A 22,424-nucleotide genomic window follows, 5' to 3' on the forward strand; every position below is an offset into this window, starting at 1 on the left:
TAAAAACACTCATCAAAGAAGTAATAAATGAATTAAGCAATATTGCAGGATAAAAAGTCAACATAAAAAATTCAGTTGAGTTTCTATAAACTAACAATCCATAAAGAAAATGAAGAAAACAATTGTATTTACAACAGCTTCAAAAAGAATAAAATACTTAGGAAAATATGTAACTAAAAGCATGAAAGATCTGCACTTAAAACTACAAAATACTGCTGAAAGAAATTAAAGACATGAATGAAATCATGTCTATCTAATCATAAAAATCTATCCATGTATTCATAGATCAGAAGACTTAATGTTGTTCAGATGTCCATATTACCTACTCAGTGATCTACAAATTCAATAAAATCCCTATCAAAATACTAATGGCATTTTTTGAAGAAATATAAAAATATAATCCTAAAATTCAAATGGAACCACAAAGGACCCTGAACAGGTAAAACAATCTTGAGAAAAAAAGAATAAAGTTGGAAGTCTTACACTTCCTCATTTCAAAACACATTACAAAGCTAGAATAATCAAACAGTATGATACTGGCATGAAGACAGATATATAGACCAACAGAACTGAATAGAGACCCTAGAAATAAATCCTCATTTATGCAGGCAAAAGATCTTCAGTAAGGATGGACAAACTACAAATGGGGAAAGGATAGTCTCTTCAAAAAATGGTGCTGGGAAAACTGGATATCCACATACAAAAGAATGAAACTGGACCTTTATCATACACTGTATATAAAAACCAATTCAAAATAGAGAAAGACTTAAAAATAAGACCTGAGACTATAAAATTTCTAGAAGAAAACAGGGGGAAAGCTTTATGACTTTGGCATTAGCAATGATTTCTTGAATGTAACACCAAAATCACAGGCAACAAAACCAAAAATATTCAGTGGACTATATCAACCTAAAAAGCTTCTACATAGCAAAGGAAACAACAGAAAGAACAAACTATGGAATGGGAGAAAATGTTTACAAACTGTATTTGATGAGGTGTTAATATCCAAAATATATAAAGAGTTCCTATAACTCAATTGCAATAAAATAACCTGATTAAAAATGGGCAAAAGACTTGAATAGACATTTCTTCAAAGAAAACCTACAAATGGCCAACAGCTACATAAAAAAAAAATATTCAACATCACTAATCATCAGGGAAATGCAAATCAAAACTACAATGAAGTATCACCTCACACCTGTTAGGATGACCATGATAAACAAAATCAACAAAACAAGAGGGAAGAACAGGTGTTGGTGGGGAAATTGGAACCCTTGTGCACTGCTGTCAGGAATGTAAATTGTGCAGCCACTACAGAAAATAGTATGTAGGTTCCTCAAAAAATTAAAAATAGAACTACCATATAATCCAGCAACCCCATTTCTGAGTATTTATACAAAAGAGTTGAGGCCAGGATCAGGATAATGAAGATATATTTGCATTCCCATATTCATTGCAGCATTGTTCATAATAGAGGTAGAAATAATCTAAATGTCCATCTACAGATGAATAGATACATAAAATGTGGTATACACACATAATGGAATATTATTCAGCCATTGAAAAAAGAAGGAAATCCTGTCATATGCTACAACATGGATAAACACTGAAAAAAATGTGCTAAGTGGCTTATTAGCCAGTCAGAGTAGAACAAATACCTCATGATTCCAGTTATTTGAGGTACCTAAAGTAGTGAAACTTATAGGAACAAAGTAGAATAGTGGTTTTTAGGGGTGGAGGAGGGGAAAATGGGGAATTGTTCAATGGATACAGAGTTTTAGTCAAGCAATATGAAAATGTTTAGAGATCTGCTATGTAACATCTGCTGTACTGTATACTTAAAATTTTAATAAAGAGCCAATAGGATAGAATTACTGAATTCTTGGAAAAGATTGAAGACATTGAAGCACAGAAGGCAGGAGAAAAAGAAGGCAGTCAGCAATTCCAAGAAAGATACAAGGTTTTACAAGAAAAGCATATTCCAAAGAGGAAGAAACTAAAACATGGAATGATTTTGAGCAGCTCATGAAATGTTAAAAAGGAGAATTCATTTGACCACGATGTTAAGAACATTGCTGGTTTTGATTCTTCACTATACTGTATATTTATTGTTTTTGTGGTTGTGGTAGGGCTTGCCACATACATCCAGCTATTGGACTCCACTAATTGCTGGCTAATTGCTGTATTGTTTTTGACAATAACCTTGGCATAAATTGCTCTGGTGATCTGATCCTATTAAATTGTAGCTCCTCTGCCGTTGAGGTCATTGTTTGAAGTTTTTCTGATCCTGGAAGGGCTGTTCTTAACTGTCTCATCCCCTGGTTCTCTCTGGTACACTAGCTAGCCTATTGTTCAGTCTGTATCTTTCATACAGCTACCTACCACGTCTTAACTGCTTTCCACCAAAACTTCTATTATTTTTGAGAGCATGTTTAGGCTCCGATTCAAAGAAAACCAATCTCTTTGGAGAGAATTTTGGGGCTCCCCTTGGGTAAAATCTCTGAGATTTGACTCCAGAGCTGGATGCAAGGACAACGGTATGCTTTTTAATGACTGGTTCCTTTGCTTTAGGAACAGGGAGCTAGGCAGGGGCAGCAGTCAAGAGTCTATGTCTGAGGTAGAACCTCCACCCTTTGGGTGGGGTCTGGGTGAATGAAAGGAGTCCTAAACTTCTAGATGCACAGACTTAGCATTTAGCTTCCATAACACATGCAGAAGTGGGGGTGGAATAATAAATTCTGGCAACGTATTCTTCTGGAGAAGATACCACTGTCCTCCTCTGGGAGCTAGGAGGAGAAGGAACCCTGTGTTCTTGGCTAAACTTGCCTAGAGTGAAGCCTCTGTCATACTGAGCCAGGATCAGAGTAAGGAGAAAGCAGGTTGTGTCTCAGTGCTGAAGACTTGATGTTCTTACCAAGATTTAATAGATTTTCTTTAATTAATGTTTCTTTATTGGGGTGCCTGTGTATCTCAGGTGGTTAAGTGTCTGACTTCGGTCCAGATTGTGATCTCGTGGTTTGTGGTTTCAAGCCCCATGTCAGGCTCTGTGCTGACAGTTCAGAGCCTAGAGCCTGCTTCAGACTCTGTGTCTCACTCTCTCTCTGTCCCTCCCCGACTCGCACTCTGTCTTTGTCTCTCTAAAAATGAATAGGGGGCTCCTGGGTGGCTCAGTTGGTTAAGCCACTGACTTCAGCTGAGCTCATGAACTCAGTTTGTGAGTTCGAGCCCCACATCAGGCTCTGTGCTGACAGCTCAGAGCCTGGAGCTTACTTCAGATTCTGTGTCTCCCTCTCTCTCTGCCCCTCGCCTGCTCATGCTCTATGTCTCTCTGTCTCTCAATAATAAAGAAAAAATTTTTAAAAAATGAATAAATATTTAAAAATAAATAAATGTTTCTTTATTTGCTGTATGCTCTTAAGACAATTTCCACAGACTTTCCATTATTTTTTTAATTTTATTTTAGAGAGACAGAGAGGGCACACAAGGGGGGAGAGGAGCAGAGGGACAGAGAGGGCTCAGCATGGAGCCCAACGTGGGGCTTGATCCTATAATCCTGGGATCATGACCTAAGCCAAAATCAAAAGTCAGACCTCAACTGACTGAGACACCCTGGCACCCCCATTATTGCTTTTCAAAATGTTGTTCACAGGTATGGTTATTTCACCACAGAGAGGGTGTTCAGAGATCCTTATGCCATCATTCTGGAAGTATGTATTCAGAACATTGTATTAATGGCCTAGGAGTCATGATACTAGAGCCATAGAGAAGGAAATGAAATTATTACATACTACTTGGCTCCAGTGTGAACAATATATAGAAACAACCTAAATGCCCATCAATAGATGAACGGATAAAGATGTGGAACATACACACAATGGGATATTCAGTCATAAAAAAGAATGAGATCTTGCCATTTACAATAACAAGGATGGACAAGGATATTATTTACAATAACAAGGATATAGTGCTAAGTCAGACAAAGACAAATGCCATATGATTTCACTCATGTTAGGAATTAAGAAACAAAACAAACAAACAAAAGAGAACAACAACAACAAAACAGACTCTTGAATAAAGAGAACAAACTGGTGGTTGCCAAAGTGGGAGGTGGGTGGGGGATGGGTGAAATAGATAAATGGGGATGAAGAATACACTTATCAGGACGAGCACTGAGAAATGTATAGAACTGCTGAATCATATTGTATACCTAAAACTAATATAATACTGTATGTTAATTATACTTCAATTAAAAATTTAAAAATAGAAATAACTCAATCCAGTAATTCCACTAGTAGGTATTTACCCAGAGAGAACAAAAACACTAAACTGAAAAGATGTATGCACCCCTGTGTTTACTGCAGCATGATTTACAATAGCCAAGATATGGAAGCAACTTCAGGTCCATCAACAGCCCAGGGGTTTCCAGGTGGTCTGTTCTAAAATATAAGCGTTGATTTTATAAGGGTGATTTTCCAGCTTTGCTGAAGGCACAGATTAGTTAGTATTTTTTCTTCTCCTTTTCTTAATGCCACCTATCATTCTTAAGAACAGTAAATAATGTTGTTGCCTTAGTTCTGAATAGAAAGAAAATTAAAGCCTCCATTTGGAAATACTGAATTGGATCTTGACTCATCCCTTTCAACATATTTGACCTCAGAAAATCACACAACCTCTTTGGGTTTCTATGAACTCATCACACATCAAATCTAGTTATAAAAATTGTGCAGGGTTGTGTTGAGGCTTGAAAGATGTACCATAATATATGTAAAGCTGCCAGCACTATTCCTAGAATTTAGTACTCAATACAAAGTAGTTATCATTATATAAGTTTTCTATGTTGATATAATATTAAACCTACAAATCACTCCTATGACTAGAAGGACAGGTACCTTTGCCATTATTTAAAAGTGAGAAATTAGTGGTGCCTTGGTGGCTTAGTTGATTAAGCATCCAACTCTTCATTTTGGCTCTGGTCATGATCTCATGGTTCGGTTTGTGAAACTGAGCCCCAGGTAGGGCTCTGGGCTAACAGCCTGTTTGGGATTCTCTCTCATTCTCTCTCTCTCTCTCTCTCTCTCTCTCTCTCTCTCTCTCTCTCTCTCTCTCAAAATAAATACATAAACATTTAAAAAATAAAAATGAGAAACTAAAGTTCTGCAGGCTGCTACCAAGGAAAGGATCTAATAGGGCACAGGATTTCTGGTCTGTACTTCTTCTACAAATGGAGCTAGCCCTAGGGCACCTGGATGGCTCAGTTGGTTAAGTCTCTGACTTTGGCTCAGGTCATGATCTCACAGTTCATGAATTTGAGCCCTGTGTCAGGCTCTGTGCTGACAGCTTAGAACTTGGAGCCTGCTGTGGATTCTGTGTCTCCCTCTCTCTTTCTGCCCCTCCCCCACTCACTCTCTGTCTCTCTCTCTCATTCAAAAATAAACATTAAAAAAAAATGGAGCCAGTCCATTGAAAGGCGTGGTGGGCAAAGGGAGCTTCTTTTACTTACCATTGTCTTATTTCCAGTCGAAATTTATTCTGTACCAGAGCCAGATGGCTAAGGATATTCTGGAACCATGGATATTGGCCCCAAGGATATATATTTTACTATTTCAAGAAAGACCAGGTAGGTTAGGGGATGACAAGGTATAGCATTAATCCATAAATTAACATAATTATAACTATCCCCACAGTTATACTTAGAAAACAAATAGGTACCAACAACTTCATTTTTCTAAAAACTCTTATTATAGAAGTATGGTAAGAAATTTTGTAAAAAGGACAGGTATCTGGAAGTCTTTTTTCTCTGCATAAATTTTTAGAACTTGAAAAAAATGTAAAAAAATAAACTTTTTAAATGGTTAGGTCTAGGGGCTCCAAACTTGTGAGGAAAGAGATATATTTCATATTCCTGAAATTGTTTGGCTCTCTGGAAATGGTTCTGAGAACAAAGTAAAGGGAAGGCACTGAGGGAGGAACAAAAATACTACCTGCCTTTTCCCTGCCCCGTTCCCCAATCTCCTATGGGATTCCCAGCTAACTAAGCATGTGGGAGTAAGGAAGTCAATGGCCTGGAGAGCTACTCAGAGATCTGCCAGGTAAAACTTCAAGGTCTCCCTGATAGGTGGTATCCAAACCACTGATCAGGGATCCCTAACTTAGGGCCATGTGAACATGTACCTGGATTTAGAAACAGACATATGTGCCCTAAAGTCTTCTTTTTAGAATCATTTTTTTAAAAAAAGTATTTAATCTGCTACAGAGGTTAATTATATTTGCCTAGGTAATATATAAGCTATGATTCAGGTTTCATCTGAACATGCAGAAGAATTGCCTCAAATCCTTACCAAGCCTTGTCATAAATTCAAATAATAACAGAGATGACTATGGCATAGTAATGCTGCTGAAAAGAAAATTCTTAATATTCATTAGCAGCAATAGTCTCTTTCTTGTTAAAGTAAATTAGTATTATATTGTCTGAATTTGTAGCAAACGTTCTACTTTTTAGGTAGCTAACAATTAGAATTCTCCATGTTGGTCATTCTGCTAATTTACCTCAAGAGAAAAAAGGGTCCAACACCATATAGTTTAATAGGAAATGATCTGAATACTCTGAAAATTTGGTGAAAGTAAATTTATATATGATAAAAGGAAACCAAACTGGAAAATAAAGAATACACGGCAAGTTTCTTGCAGAAGTAACGTAACAAGGGAGAAAGGTAGCACTACAACAGGTGAATGGATACATCTATGTATAAATGTGTGTGTATACATAGACGGATATGCTTTCTCCAGCTATCGTATATTATGATGCATGTAGATATGGTATGCATATAGCTACACTTGCATGGCAGGAGACACTTTGTTTCCTACTTTAATAGTTTGATTTCTACATTTTGTAGATGGAGGAAATGGAGTGGTAACTTATTCAAGGCCATACTGATCAGATTGGAATCCAGGTCCGCTTGACTGACCTCTGCTCTTTTAGCTACAGTATGCTTCCTCCAGCTATTAACTTTGTGCCATTTCCATCAGCACAGCCAAGAAAGTGAGATGGCTGCAGAATAAATGAAGTAATCTATACCACACTGTATGATCTTCTCAGTTTCCCCTTTGAAGACACTGCTTCTTTAAGATATTCCCCCCAAACACCCTGCAGCTCTGCCTTCATATCATGGCAGCTACACTATCATCACTTCCTTTGGTCCAACTTTATATAAGGATTCCTATTTCTCATGGCCTCATCGAAACCTGGCCACTCGGCTGGTATCACACCTCCATTCAGTATGCTTGCCCTGTGCACCATTCCCTCAGGGTTATGGTCTCTGTTTTCCAAAGTGAGTAGACTGTGTTAGTGAGGACAGTGGCATGATGTATTACTCCATTCCATTGTTCTTTCCCGTGCCTGCACCTCTCATGTTTGAAATCTCAGCAGTCCGTTCTCAGAGGCTGCACGCTGGTATAGGAAGTCTAAAAAAGCTATCTGTATGAACCCTTAAGAGTTCAAAGAAGGCTCTGGAAACTAAGATTTTATGCTCTTAAATTTCAAAAGCAGATATTTCGGATACATAAATCAAGATAAAATGAGAAAAATCTCACTTTCCTGTTACTCACCTGTACTAATGAACTTAGTCCAAATAATTCTAATTCAAAACTCCCAAAAGAAAAGAAAAAGAAAGAAAAGAAAACTAGAGACAGCAAATGTGAAGAGATGAAATATGAGTTTGGAATAAGCTCTGTTGTTAATTTCATCCCAAATAATTTTTAGTAACTCTGGCCATAGATGAAAGTATTAATGAAAAAAAATTCTTCAGGTGCATAAATGGACGGGTGCCTAGGACACTGGACTTTGGATTCTCCAGCCAGAATTCCTGTTTCATTCAATTCCACGCATTTAGTTGAGTGACGTCAGACAAGTTACTTAACCTCTATGTTGTCTTCTTAAAGTGGGGATAAGGATAGCAACCACATGGGGGTATTATGAAGGTAAAATGAGTTAATTTAGGTAAAAGCAGCTAGAAGAGGGTCCAGCATAAGCAAATCTTAACTAGGTATGAGGTATCATCACTGTTATTGTTGTACAATTGTCACTACGACCAGCTCATATACTGGGATGTTCAACAATCCAAAGGCAAGAGAATGACGGTATCTGCACTTTTTTACATTTTTAAAAACACCGCTTATAAAATGCCAATAATTTTGACTGGTGGTATTAGATTGTTTGGCTTAAAATATACTCTTCACCAAACACATCCTCTACTTACTCTGCCCAAAACAAAGCATGTGCTCTATGCCATCTTATTTATATAAATGGCTACAGAGTGATTAGATAAACATTATAATTAAATGCCCTCATCCAGAAGTCTTTGCTTTTGTTTCAGGGCTAATGGAGGTGATCAGTCTTCCTTACATGAGAAGAGCCTGTGGCTGTCTTCTGGAAAACATAATTTGGTAGAACTCCCTTCAACATTATTACTAATTTTAGTTTCTAGGTTGCAGATGCTCTCCCTTTGCCTTTGTAGTTATTATTAGTACCTTCCTGTGTGTGCTGAACAATAATGGTTTGTGATTCATTTTTTTGAAGTCTCTTTATTGACTAAATTAGCCCCCAGTGTGCTATATAGTAAGTTAAGCATTGATTTAAGGCATAAAATCAGAGAAACTATGATCTATCTGCAGAAGTCAAACACATTTTTATGCCTGTTCTTTTTTCTTTTTCAAAAAGTATTTTGACTTACAAAAATAATAAAATCACACTACAGAATATTTACAGAATAAAAAATGAAAAAGAAGTCTCTCATATTATTTCCACCAGTTACGGTAGTTTTTTTAAACATATTTCTTTTAGTTCTTCTTACGTATATTTTCAACATATTTATAAGCATACAATGTCTTTAATCTTTTTTATATAACACTATAATGAAAGCATTTTCCACATTGCTACATTACTCTTCATAATTATAATTTTTAGTGGATGTGACATAGTTTACTTATTCATTATTACTAGCCATTTAATGTTTCTATTAAGATGACTATTTAAATAACACAGTGATAAGTCTTTTCTGAACATTTATTTCCACATTTTGGAATTTGTTCTTAGAAGAGATTGTCTAAGTGCTTATACTTATCTCTCTAGGAAGTCATTTAAACTTATAGCTATATCATGAAAAAAAATAGCTTTTCAAAAATATGCAGAATAACTCCCTAAAACACCAGGACTACTAGCTAATGCTAAAAATGTAAATACTCTCTCCATTAAATTCTTAAACTTTTTCTCATCTGAATTTCATTTCCACTCAAATAGCAACATCCTCTCCTTGGCCTCTAAGTACATAACTTTGGAAGTATTTCTCACTCTCATGACATTCTGCACCTTTAGGTGTTAGCATTTACGTCAGCTGTAATTAAGCACTTATTTGTGTAATGTTTAATGTCTAACTTTTTCAATAGATAATATGCTACATAAGAGCAGAGACCCCATCTATGCTGTCATTTTTACATCCCAATGTCTAGCACATAGCAGGCAAAGCTGCTTATTCATTCATTCATTTAATGGTTTAAAATTATTTTGTGCTGAGTACTTTGCTAAGTGCTATGGGGAAATACATAGAAATATATGACAGTCCTTGCCTTTTAGGAGTTGTAATAATAATAATAATCCTTTACTATTATTATTATTTTAATATATTGTAGGAGAAAGTTCGTGGGCTTTAAAACTGGATAGATTTGAACTTGACTCTCATTTACCATTTATTGGCTATGTGATATTGGGCAAATATTATATTTTATTATTAGTCTGTTGAAGCCTCATATTGATCATCTGTAAAGCAGGGTTAATACTTATTCTACAGATTCTTGTGAGGTGAAGTTATGTATGCAAAGTTTTGTTATAGTTCATATAAATTAGAAAGTATTTCATAATTTTTTTGTTGAGTGAATGAATAAAGTCCTGCCAATTTGGATTTGCTTCCTTCCCCTCCCCCACCCCCCCCATCCACTTTATTCACTTTCTTCCCATTACCATTGTCTGAGTCAATAGTCAGAAGTTAAACATTTCACACCTAGGTTATTGATCCTTTCTCTATATTATCACCTTCTAATCTATTATCACATAATTCTTCCCAGAGCTTTGTCATCATCCCCAAGTTTTTACCATATAAAACTTATTACAACACTTAAGGATCCATGCCAACTGGTCCCAGGAGTCCATTCTGTCTACCTCAGGGCCCTTGACTTTAATTATGACACGCTCATGTGAACTTACAACAAAGAAAGAGAAAAACATAGACATGCCATATATAATAAACTCAAGGGTTTCTTCCATGAATATTTGTTCTATGAATATTTCCCAACTTCCCAGAGTAGTTTGTTACTTCTTCCTCCAGGATTTTATACACATATCTAGTACAAATACTGCGCTAAGCTGCAATTATTTGAGTATGCATTGCCTCTAGCTCCCTTCTCATTCATTGATTCAACAAATACTTGATGTGCAGCACAATGTACAAAGGGCATCTGTAGGCTCTTCTTGATAATCACTGAGCTCCTTGAGAGTGGAGACCACATCTTGCTTATTTTCATACTACCAGCACTAACACAGTACAGAGAAGACGAATGGGCACTGAAGGAATGAGAAGAGAATGTGTGACGAAAATGGAAAATCTACTTATTATACCTTAAAAGTTTTGCTCTATTCTACCTTTATAGGTTACTCTTTTCCTGAAATGGGAAGTCAGTTTGGTTATGGGGAACTGATTTGATGAGCACCACCTGGCCCTAATTAGCTAATCCTATAACTTGCCATAGGATGAATTTCCCAGACTCCAGTTGAACACTTTGAAATATACAGAGAAAACAAAGCTTTCTTTCTCATAATCTTATCTCCTTTATCCCAAATATTATAGGTTTGATAGGCATCCTTCCAGATCTCTTATTTCCTATGTATTTAAAATATACTTCCTATGCATTTTTGAGAGTTAAAACATTGTCTCTAGAAGGCTGCTCTCAGGGGCTTACCTAAGGCCACAAAACAAGATATTGGTGCAGATTTCTATCCCCAAACTTTTAAGCCAAGTTGTTATCAAGCTTCTTAAAAATAACAAGCTGATGTAGGGCTTCAACACGATGTAGTAAAACTCATCTCTAGCCAAGATTTTTTTCCCTCCTTGTCAAATGCCTATTTATGGGTAATAGAAATAAGTATTTTATGTTCTAATAAGCTCTAAAATAAGAATCCATTTTACCTCCATTATTCAAATATTTACATTTCTTATCCCTCTATTGTTATATTTTTTTACTCTTGCTAGAAATTAAAAACTGCTTGAAGGTAATATAAAAAGACCTAAATACAACACAAATTTATCCAAATGCTTCTATATTCTAAATATTAATCATAAAAATTACTTTGGCAAACCAGTGGCCTATAATGTAGTACAGCATCAACAGGGTTGAACTAGATGTTAGATGGCTAAGGTTTTAGCCCCAGTTCTTCCACTTGGGTCAGCCATAAACCCTTCTGAGCCTCTGCTTTTGGGTTTTTTTTCTTGTTTCAAGTTTTTTTTAGCTCTCAAAAGAGGTAATATTCATTCAACACTTACTCATTTATGCAACAAATATTGAGTATCTACTTTGTGCCAGGAACTGATTCAGACATCGGAAAAGCAGGGATCAAAACAGACTAAATTCCCTCCCCTCATGGACCATTTACTCTAGGAATGGAACAGACAATAAATTAGATTGACAGGCAAAGGTACCACTCTAAATAAGCACAAAACTACATGTTGGTGAGGATGTAGATCAATGGGAACTCTCATACATTGCTGGTGAAAATGAAAAATGGTACAACCACCTTGGCAGTTTCTTACAGAGTTAAGATACACCCTTTCATAAATCCCAGCAATCCTGATTCTAGGTATTTACCCAAGAGAAAATGAAAACATAGCCCAAATAAAGTCCTGCAGGTGAAGCAATATAGCCCCAAAGCAGAAACAACCCAAATGACAATCAATTTGTGATTGGATAGACAATTTGTGGTACGATCATACAGTGGAGTACTACCCAACTAAGAAAAAAAAAAAGGAATAAATTGATGCATGCAACAAAATGAGTAAATCTCAACATTATTTAAAATAAACGAAAAAAAGCTAGACACAAAAGGCTCCATACTCTATAATTCTATTTATATGAAATTCTAGAAAAGGCAAAACTTTGGAGACAGAAGTCTTATCAGTGATTGTCAGAAGATGTGGGTTGGGTGAGGGATTCACTGCCAAGGGGCATAAGGAAACATTTTGGGAAATGCTCTATATTTCAACTATGGTGCTATTCATTTGTCAAGACTCATTTAAGGATTACTTAAAAGGGGGTATATTTTATTGTATGTAAATGATACCTCAATAAATCTTATATTTAAAAATATAAGTCAATTATATAATATCTTAGATAAGAGAGGAGGACATTGAAATTTTAGATAGAAAGTCCTCAAGTAGCAAATTTTGAAGAAAGTAAAGGAACAAGCCACATAGATATCTGGAGAAGGGCATTTAGGCAAAAGGAAGACCAAGTATGCAGATGGAGAGGCAGAAACATGACCAGTGTGTTTAAGGAAGGGCAAGCATATCAGGTGACTGGAGCAGAGCGGTGAAGAAGTAGGAGATGAGAGAGAACAGATCACACAACAGCTGCAAGATAATGGCAAACTATCAGGAGGCTTTGAGGTGCAGAGTGACATGAGGTGACTTACGTCTTAAGAGAATAATCCCAGCAGCTTCATAGAGAACAGTCTATGAGAGACCAAGTGTAAAATCAGGAGCACTAGTTGGAGGACAACTGTAATAATTTACACAAGAGATTATGGAGGTAGAGAAAGTGGTAAAGGGTGTTCAGATTCTATACAAAGCCATTTGATTTGCTGAGAAATCTAGGTGTGTGAGAAGGAGAGTCAAGAATAAAGCACTTTTTTTTTTTTTTTAAGTCTACACAGTTGAAAGGACGGGGATGCCATTGGCAGGAGGAGAGACTTGAGAGAGCTTCCTCTAACAACTCCTAACACAAATAGGACTAAACTATAAGCATCTACCCAGTATGTTAGTTTGCTAGAGCTGCTGTACGAAAATACCACAGACTGGGGGGCTTAAACATCAGAAAGTTATTCTCTCACAGTTCTGGAGGCTGGGAGTCCAAGATCCAATGCCAGCAGGGTTGGTTTCCTCTGAGGCCTCTCTCTTTGTGCAGATGGCTGCCCTCTTGCTGTGTCTTCGCAGGATCTTTTTGCTGTGTAAGTACATCCCAGTGTCTCCGTGTGTCCAAATTTTTCTCTTATAAGGACACCAGTCAAATTTCATTAGGACTCACCCATATGACCTCACTTAACCTAAATCACTTTAAAAAATTTTTTTTAATGTTTATTCATTTTTGAGAGACAGAGACAGAATGCAAGCCGGGGTGGGGGTGGGGGGTGCTGGTGACAGAGAAAGAGAGGGTGACAGAATGTGAAGCAGGCTCCAGGCTCTGAGCTGTCAGCCCCGAGCCCGAGGCGGGGCTCAAACCCACGAACCGTGAGATCATGACCTGAGCAGAAGTTGGATGCTTAAGTGACCGAGCCACCTAGGCACCCCGTACATCACTTCTTTTTAAAAGCCCTGTCTCCAAATGTAGCCACATTCTGAGTTCCTGGCTTCCACATACAAATTTTGAGGAAACACAATTCAGCCCATAACATCCAGTAATATGATTTCAGAGTGAGTAGGACCATCTTCCTTATCCTCCAACAACTTGATTTTAGAATTAAAAAAAATTATGTGTTGGGTGCTTTATTCTTTTAGATATCAACACTTTAAAAACTTAGAATAAATAAAACTGGACTCCTACAAATCATCTTTAGAGCAAGTTCTAACAGACCAGGTACCTATGTAATGAAGACATGAGCAACATTGCAGTAAATGGAAGCAACAGAACTGGCCTGGACACAACCTCACAGAGACTAGCAGTGAGTGTTCACTACACAACATAGTTTGCTACCCTTCACATACTATGCAAACAGGCTTGCCAAGAGATTGTTTATAAAGATAGGTTTTGGGGTGGTATACCGTTCTGCCTGCTACTGAGAACTGTAACCATAGAATGTTTTTACGAAGTGAACGCCTTCCTTTCCAGAGTTGTATATACATACTTTTTCACTTGACGTTTTCCCGTTTGTTGAAAAATAAATGTGAAGTGCATAAGCTGAACACCTTATATCATCAAGAAATTCATTTATAAAAAAATAGGCTAAGCTAACTGAATTTGGTTAGTTTTATAAATATCTAGTAAGGAATAGTGTTCAGAGCAATTAGCATATTAATTTCAATAGTTAAAGGGAAGTGTTTCTTCCTCCCAAACAAGTTATTAGCAACGTCTCTAAGCATTCATTCAGCGTGACTAATACTATAAAGAACATAGCAGTTACACTTAAAATATCCAGCAAAAGTGACATGAATGAATAAATAACGTAGCAACCTTTTACATGAACAAGAATAATTTTCCATCCCAAAAGGAATGGCAGATACCCTGAGTAAAATTATCAAATCACATACAAAGTGCCAACACTGGCATTATACTCATCTCATAAAGAATTCATGGCAATGTGCCCAGCAGGTGAAATATTCCATAAGCAGGATACTGGTACTGTTTTAGCCTGTCATCAGGTACCAAAAATGGCTGGACAGTGAATCAGTTAGGAATTAAGCCTCATGTGCCATCTCCAGGAGTTGAGGCTATATGATTCACTTGACAGATTTAACTTTTAAAAAGACTTTATTTTTAGAGTATTAGGTTCGCAGCAATATTGAGCAGAAGATATATATACCATATACCCCCTACCTGAATGCATTTATCACTTCCCCTGTTATCAACCAGAGTGGAACATTTGCTGTAATTGATTAACCAAATTAACATACCATTATGATTGAAAGTCTACAGTTCACGTTAGGATTCACTCTTGGTGTTGGACATTCCATGGGATTGGAGACATTTACAATAAGATGTATCCACCATTATGGTATCATACAGAGTAGTTTTACTGTCCTAAAAATCCTGTTTTATTAATGTTAAGTTTTACAAGTTCTTTGTAGGTTTTAGATAACAGGTCTTTACTAGACATGTCTTTTGCAAATATATTCTCCCAGTCTGTGGCTTGTCTTTTCAATCTCTTGACATTATCTTTCGCCAAGCAGAAAATTTTAATTTTAATAAGGTCCATCTTTAATTTTTTCTTTCATGAATCATACCTTTGGTGTTGTATGTGAAGAGTCATAGCTTTAGTCATAGCTAAACCCAAGGCCATCTAGATTTTCTCCTACATTATATTCTACGATTTTTATAATTTTGCATTTTACATTTAGGGATATGATCCATTTTGAGTTAATTTTTGTGAAGAGTATACAGTCTGTGTCTAGATTCATCTTTTTTTTTTTTTTTGCATGTGGATTTTTAGCTGTTCCAGCACCATTAGTTGAAAGACTAGCTTTGCTCCATTGTATTTGTTTTTGCTTCTTTGTCAAAGATTAGTTGACTATATTTATGGGGTATATTTCTGGGCTCTCTATTCTGTTCCATTGGTCTATTTGTCCATTCTTTTGTCAATACCTCACAACTGTCTGGATTACTTAGCTTTATAGTAAGTGTTGAAGTCAGGTAGTGCCATATCCTCCAACTTTGTTCCCCTTCATTACTGTGTTGGCTATTCTGAGTCTTTTGCCTTTCCATATAAACTCTAGAATCAGTTTGTTGATGTCCATAGAATAACTTTCTGGGGTTCTACTTGGGATTGTGTTGCATCTATAGATCAAATTGGGAAGAAATGACACCTTGACAATATTGAGTTTTCCTGTCAATGATCATGTACTATCTCTCCATTTATTTAGTTTTTCTTTTATTTGTTTCATCAGAGTTTTGTTGTTTTCCTCATATAAATGTTGTACAAATTGTGTTAGATTTATATCTAACTATTTTTTTTGGAGTGCTAATGTAAATGGTATTGTGTTTTTAATTTTAAATTCCATTTGTTCCTTGCTAGTATATAGGAAAGTGATTGACTTTTGTACATCAACCTTGTGTTCTGAAGCCTTGCTATAATCACTTATTGCCTCTAGGAGTGTTTTGTCGATTCTTCCAGATTTTCTATATAAACAATCATGTCATTTATAAACAAAGACAGCTTTCTTTCTTTCTTTTCAATCTGTATACCTTTCATTTTCTTGTCTTGTCTTATTACTTTTGCCAGAACTTCCAGTATGATGTTGAAAAGGAGTGGTGAGAGGGACATTCTTAACATATTCCTGATCTCAGGGGGAAAACTTCCTAGTTTCTCACCATGAAGTATGTTACCTTAAGGTTTTTCTGTATTATTTATCATGTTGAGGAAGTTCCCCTCTATTCCTAATTTACTGAGAGTTTTATCATGAATGGGTGTTGGATTTTGTCAAATGCTTTTAGTGCTTTTATTGATACGATCATGTAATTTATCATCTTTAGCCTATTGATGGAATGCCTTGTATTAATTGATTTTGGAATGTTGAACCAGCCTTGCATACTTGAAATAAATCCCACTTGGTTGTGGTGTGTAATTTTTTAAACATTGTTGGAGTTGATTTGCTAGTATTTTATTGAGGATTTTTGCATATTTGGTCATAAGAGCTATTGGTCTGTAGTTTCCCTTTCTTATATCTTTGTCTGGTGTTGATATTAGGGTAAGCTAGCCTTATAGAATGAGTTAGGGAATATTCTCATGGTTTCTATCCTCTGAAAGAGATTGTAGAAAGTTGGTATAATAGTTTCTTTAAATGTTTGGTAGAATTCAACGAGCCTGGTGCTTTCTTTTTTTGGAAGGTTATTAATTATTGATTCAATTTCCTTAATAGATACAGGCCTATTTAGATTATCTATTTCTTGTGTGAGTTTTGGCAGATTTTCTCTTTCAAGGAATTGGTCCATTTTATGTAGATTATCAAATTTGTGGGCATACAGATGTTCATAGTATTACTTTATATTCTTTTTAGTTCCCATGGCATCTTCAGTGATGTCCCTGTTTTCATTTCTGATATTAGCAATTTGTATACTCTTTTTTTTTTTTTCTTAGTTACCCTGATGAGAGGCTTATCAATTTTATTGATCTTTTCAAAGAACAAGACTTTGGTCCTCTGATTTTTTTTCTCTGTTGATTTCCCTTTTTTAAAAAAATTTTTAATGTTTATTTTATTTTTTTAATATGAAATTTATTGTCAAATTGGTTTCCTTACAACACCCAGTGTGATTTCCCATTTTTAATTTCATTGCTTTCTGCTTTTTTATTATTTCTTTTCTTTTGCTAATTTTTAAATTAATTTGCTTTTCTTTTTCTAGTTTTCTAAGGTTGAAGCTTAATTTCTTTTTTAACCTATGCATTCAATGCTATAAATCTCCATCTAAGCACTGCTTTTATTGCATCCCACAAATTTTTATAAGCTGTTTTCATTTTAATTTAGTTCAAAATGATTACTTTTAATCTTACCAGTACAGTTCCTTACACTGATTAACAAGTCAGTACTTTCACCAATGAAAATCTATTTCCGATATTCAGCAAAGCCTTAGTGTTGACTGAAATGTGACTCACAGGCTTGTGATAACCTTTTCTGGTATTTAGCCTCTCTGCTTTAATGTTAGCTGACTACTCCTGGAGTTTGGACTCCTGACTGAAATACCAGCTACCTATGGCTATAAGTTAACCTACATACACATGTTACCACAGTGTCTGTGCTGAGATATTTTAATATAAATTGAAACATCATTATATTCCACTTTAAATATTTCAGAATATACCCTTAAATCTAGGTCAATTCAGGAAGTGAAGAGAAATGAGGTCAGTACTTCAAAGACTGTAAACCTGAGAATGGTCATCATATCTCAACAAAGTGAAATGATGAATTGTGGCCATGCAATGCATCTTAGAGAAGAAACCACCAATTTTTGCTTATCACTCTCCCTCTAATCTTGGATGCTTATGTAAATTTCTGCCCTTTCATAGCTATTTAACAACAAAGCATGAAAGATAATTCTATATAATGTCTGTAAATCTATAGTTACAGAGAAGGAAAATAGTAGCTAAAGGTGCATCTGAGAAGTAACATTATTGCAAGACAGTTAAGAAAGGTTTACTCATATCTACCAACCCCCTTGGCCTCTAGAGGTAGAAAGACGAAGAGATTCTAATCTTGTACACATAGGCTCATAATCCATTAGGAACAATGAGGATAAAACAGGCAAATAATAAAGTTATATTGGATATTATTGCTAGTGGAGATAAGACTTTATCATTGAAATAAGAATTTAATTCAGAGCAAAAGGGAAAGCAAAGATATCAAGGGTTTGGATTAAAAATCAAGAATGAGATGGGTTGCCAGAAGTGTATTTATTGAATAATCATTTATTGAGTGCCTACTATTATATTTATTAGATTCTAAAATGGCAGATAATCTACTTGCTTAATGTCAGTTGTAAGGGGCATTTCCAGAAATGTAAAAATATGAACATGCTCATTTTATGCACGTGCCAAGCACTTTGCTAGGACAATGGGCTCAAAGGGGTGTCTAATAGTCATGGACGTAGCATTACAGAGATTAACCTGGTGGAACTACACGTACATTACACAAATAAATACATAGAATATAATTACAAATTTATTTTGCAAGAAATCTGGATAAATTTTTCAAGTGTATATGTAGTAAAAATCTGATTTAAAAAGTTGAAACACAGGGGTTTCTCTAAATCTGAGTTTTATTCTTTATTTTTTGATGAGTGAGTACTATAAGGTCATTGAGCTATGAGAACTACCCTTTCATCTTCTTTTCCCCTGAATCTCAGAGCAACTTTTGAATCTCTGCTATAGTTTGCAATCCTGCCTCTCATTCTTCCAGATGACTTCTACACCATATTGGCACCCTGTCTAAATCTTCAGTCAGAACTAGTTTTATGGATCCAGATTTGTACATATTTAAGTACATTAAGACTCTCGTAACATCTCAAGTTTATTCAAAACTTCCTGTTGAAATTTTTAAGAGTCAGGTTAAAGATACTGTAAAAGAGTACACTTGTCTTTACTTGCCAAACAAGATTGGCCAGGTGACATCAATTATTTTACAACACATTCAGTTAATCAATATGTATTAAGTATCACTTACTATAGTTACAGTATTATGCTGAGACTGGAGGGATACAATTATTACATGTTTTCTATCTTAAAAGAGGCTCAACTCTAGTTGAGGAGATGAGAAAAATAATACCCTTCTATGAGTATAAGGTCGGTCAATAAATAACATTTATCCAGAACAGCCCTGGGTTATGTGGAGGGCTGAGAGTTGGATAAAAACAACAAAGATAGGAAAAAACAAAACAAAACAAAACAAAACCAAACAAACAAAAAAAAAAAACCTTTCAAGAACCTAATAGTAAAATCAGTCCTCCAAATGGCTTGGTAATTGTTGATATTATTTAACTCCAGTCTGCTAGTATATTGAAAACTAAAGTAACAGACCCTGGTCTCTGCTTTGACCCAACCAACTGCAAAGAATTCATATCACCCCAATCTTTCTTTAGCTAGCCATCTTTGAAAGCTTTAGATTATTACTATATGTTGAAGGAATATTTCATCTTACATAGCAGAATGCTTTATTCTATTTTTGCTGTTTCTTAAAATCAAAGCAACCTAGAAAAAGTTATTCCCACAAACTCATTACTTATTGCTAACTTGACATATTCAGCTTGATCATCTGGTATAATGTATATATTCTTGAAACTAAATTGATTATCTTGACACTTGCTCTTGGCACAATGAAAAGAAACTTATAGCTTCAAATACAAGGTCTACATATTACCACATTATAAGGTTAGGATGCCAAAGGAACTAGGAAAGTCTTTAAAAAATCAAAGACATTTTGTTATTTCATTGGTAAAATTATGGGTTTAGGAAAATCTGAATACAGGAGGCCCAAGTATAAAGAGTATTTGAAATGCACACCCTAAATATGATGCTTTTTTCAATATCTTACACCTAAACCAACTATGTGAGAGCATGGGCATATTAATTTTGCAAAGATTGCAATCTCAGATATGCTGCATCCTAGCTATGACATTTTTGAAGAATTTTTCTTATAAAAACTGTGACAGCATGAGGCCAGCAAACATCAGGAGAAAATTTTAGGTGACCATGAGCATGATGACACTTACAGACTGATTAGTGTGAAAAGGTCATGGTGGCAAGAACAAGAAAACCACAAGTATCATATGGAGCTCACGAAACAGAAAATGCTTTGGGCACAAGCATGATATTACACTGTGCATTAGCTATTATTGTTAGCAATATTTTCTTTACCTTTTTTAAATGCACATGACTGAAAGTACACTAATAAATATATTCATCATACACATGGCGAAATATTTGTTTTGCTTCTCCAAGACCAGGTAATAGCAATACCTGATCAGATTCATGCACACACTGTGAGTGGTACTGAGAGCCAGGGAATCATGGCGTGAACATCAAAGTGAAGATGGTTCAGTAAAGATGTCTGGTCGGCACATTTCCCAGGGAGACTACCAGTCTCCAACCATTTCACCTCACCACCCAGCAGGATGAACCCATCTTTCCATCTCTGCTGCCTTCCTTATTACGGCTGAGAAGGGCACATGGGCAATGGAAAACAGTGATTAGCACACATTTCTGCTCAGCCTTCACATAATTAGGTTTTAGATGTGTACACTGTCATAAAGCATCACTTGAACCTAAACTCATGGGGATCCTTTTTTAGAAAAGTGGAGATGGAAACATTAAGAAAGTCAGGACCCATGCAACTCTCCTCCTGATTGCCATGAAAAGCAGGAATCATGGGCAAACAAAGCTATTTTTGCTTTCAAATTATCCTCTGAGCATTTGTCTTACTGAACCCCACAATTTGTCTTGATCTCATCACTTTTGGGGAGGTTGAAATCCCATGTTTACCCACTCCCTTACCATCATCTCTAATCTCTCTCTTTCCTCTGCCTCTCTGTCTTCATTTTCAAACACACATAGCTCTTTTCTGTCACAAATTACCATTCTCAGGATCTCGCTGCCCTCTCCAGCAGGCACTGTTTTTCACTTTCTTTGACCAAATCGGCCTCTGCATACTTTCTCCCTTTCTTTACCGCCTACTCTCATCTTCATTTTTTGCAAACTAGCTTGTAGTCCTGCCCCCCTCCCCACCCAGTGCTGTTTCTTACGTTAACAATGATCTCTCTCCCTCATCCTGTTTGATCTCTACACCACTGTCCTCTAAAGACTTCTTGACCCAGCTTTGTCCCATGCCTTTTACAACCTGACACCATCCATGTTTGTTTGTTTTTTGTTTCTTTTTCTGATTCTTCTTACTTTTTACCTATTGCTTGCATGCTCCCATTCTTCTATCTTCAAGCTATGACCATTATCCAGGGCACAGTCTTTGCTTCTCTGATCTTTTCCCTTTTTACACCTGGAGATTTTCAATGGTATTCCTCAGTCTGAGGTACTTTGATGCTGCCACTGAAGGTTCAGGAACAAATGGAAGGGTGGTTGGACAGCTGGCACCTCCCCACCACTGCACATGGAATAGTTCTGCTTTTACCTGTTTTACTTGGGCTATATTTTGTCTTTAGGAGAGCTTATTTGTATTCATCAGTGTGCTGATGTAATTTGAAAATTACATCAAAACCATAAAACCTGGATCCAGCTTCTTGTTTTACCACTATCTATTTGACTTTCAACAAATATTTCAAAGCATCCATGCATTTCTTACATCCAGACCTGCACCATTCCTTCCATCTGGACTACTCTCCTGCCCCCTTCCTCAGCACCTTCCTAACTCCTACTGGTATTTTGGTCTTCTTCTTCGTCGTCTTCTTTTTTTTTTTTTTTTTTTTCTAAGTAGGCTCCACATCCAGCATGGATCCCAATGCGGGGCTTAAGCTCATGACTCTGAGATCCAGACTTGAGCTGAGATCAAGAGTTGGACCCTTAACTGACTGAGCCACCCAGGTTCAGGTCTTCTGATGTTCTGGTCTTCTATGTTACTTCCTCCAAGAAGTCTTCCATGAACCCCAAATCTGGGTTGGGTATTCTTCTAATGTGGTACCATTGCATTCTGCACCAATCTCTTAACACAGTACTTCTTTCATTGTGTTGCCTGTTTGTCTGTATCCCCTATTAAATTGGAAGTTCACTGAGGACAGGATGTATTATTCATGTCTATAGCATAGCACTTGGCATGTAATAAGTGTGAAAATCCAGGCAGAGATAATTATACATCCCTAGTACCTAGCATAGTGCCTGGCATGTAATAGGTTTGAAGATTCAAACAGAGAACATACATCCCAGCAAGGAGATCCAAATTGGGTGACACTGTTCTCTAAAG

General features: G+C 36.2%; 1 protein-coding gene across 7 annotated transcripts in view; it reads right to left on the minus strand.

Annotated features, from left to right (window-relative positions):
• The window catches only part of SLC4A10 (solute carrier family 4 member 10), a 294,893-nt gene that overhangs the window by 52,529 nt on the left and 219,940 nt on the right, over window positions 1-22,424 (minus strand). The gene's annotated exons all lie outside the window — the stretch shown is intronic.

Source organism: Panthera pardus, unplaced genomic scaffold, assembly GCF_024362965.1.
Source record: "Panthera pardus isolate Hobbes unplaced genomic scaffold, ASM2436296v1 HiC_scaffold_10, whole genome shotgun sequence".
NCBI classification, from domain to species: Eukaryota; Metazoa; Chordata; class Mammalia; order Carnivora; family Felidae; genus Panthera; species Panthera pardus.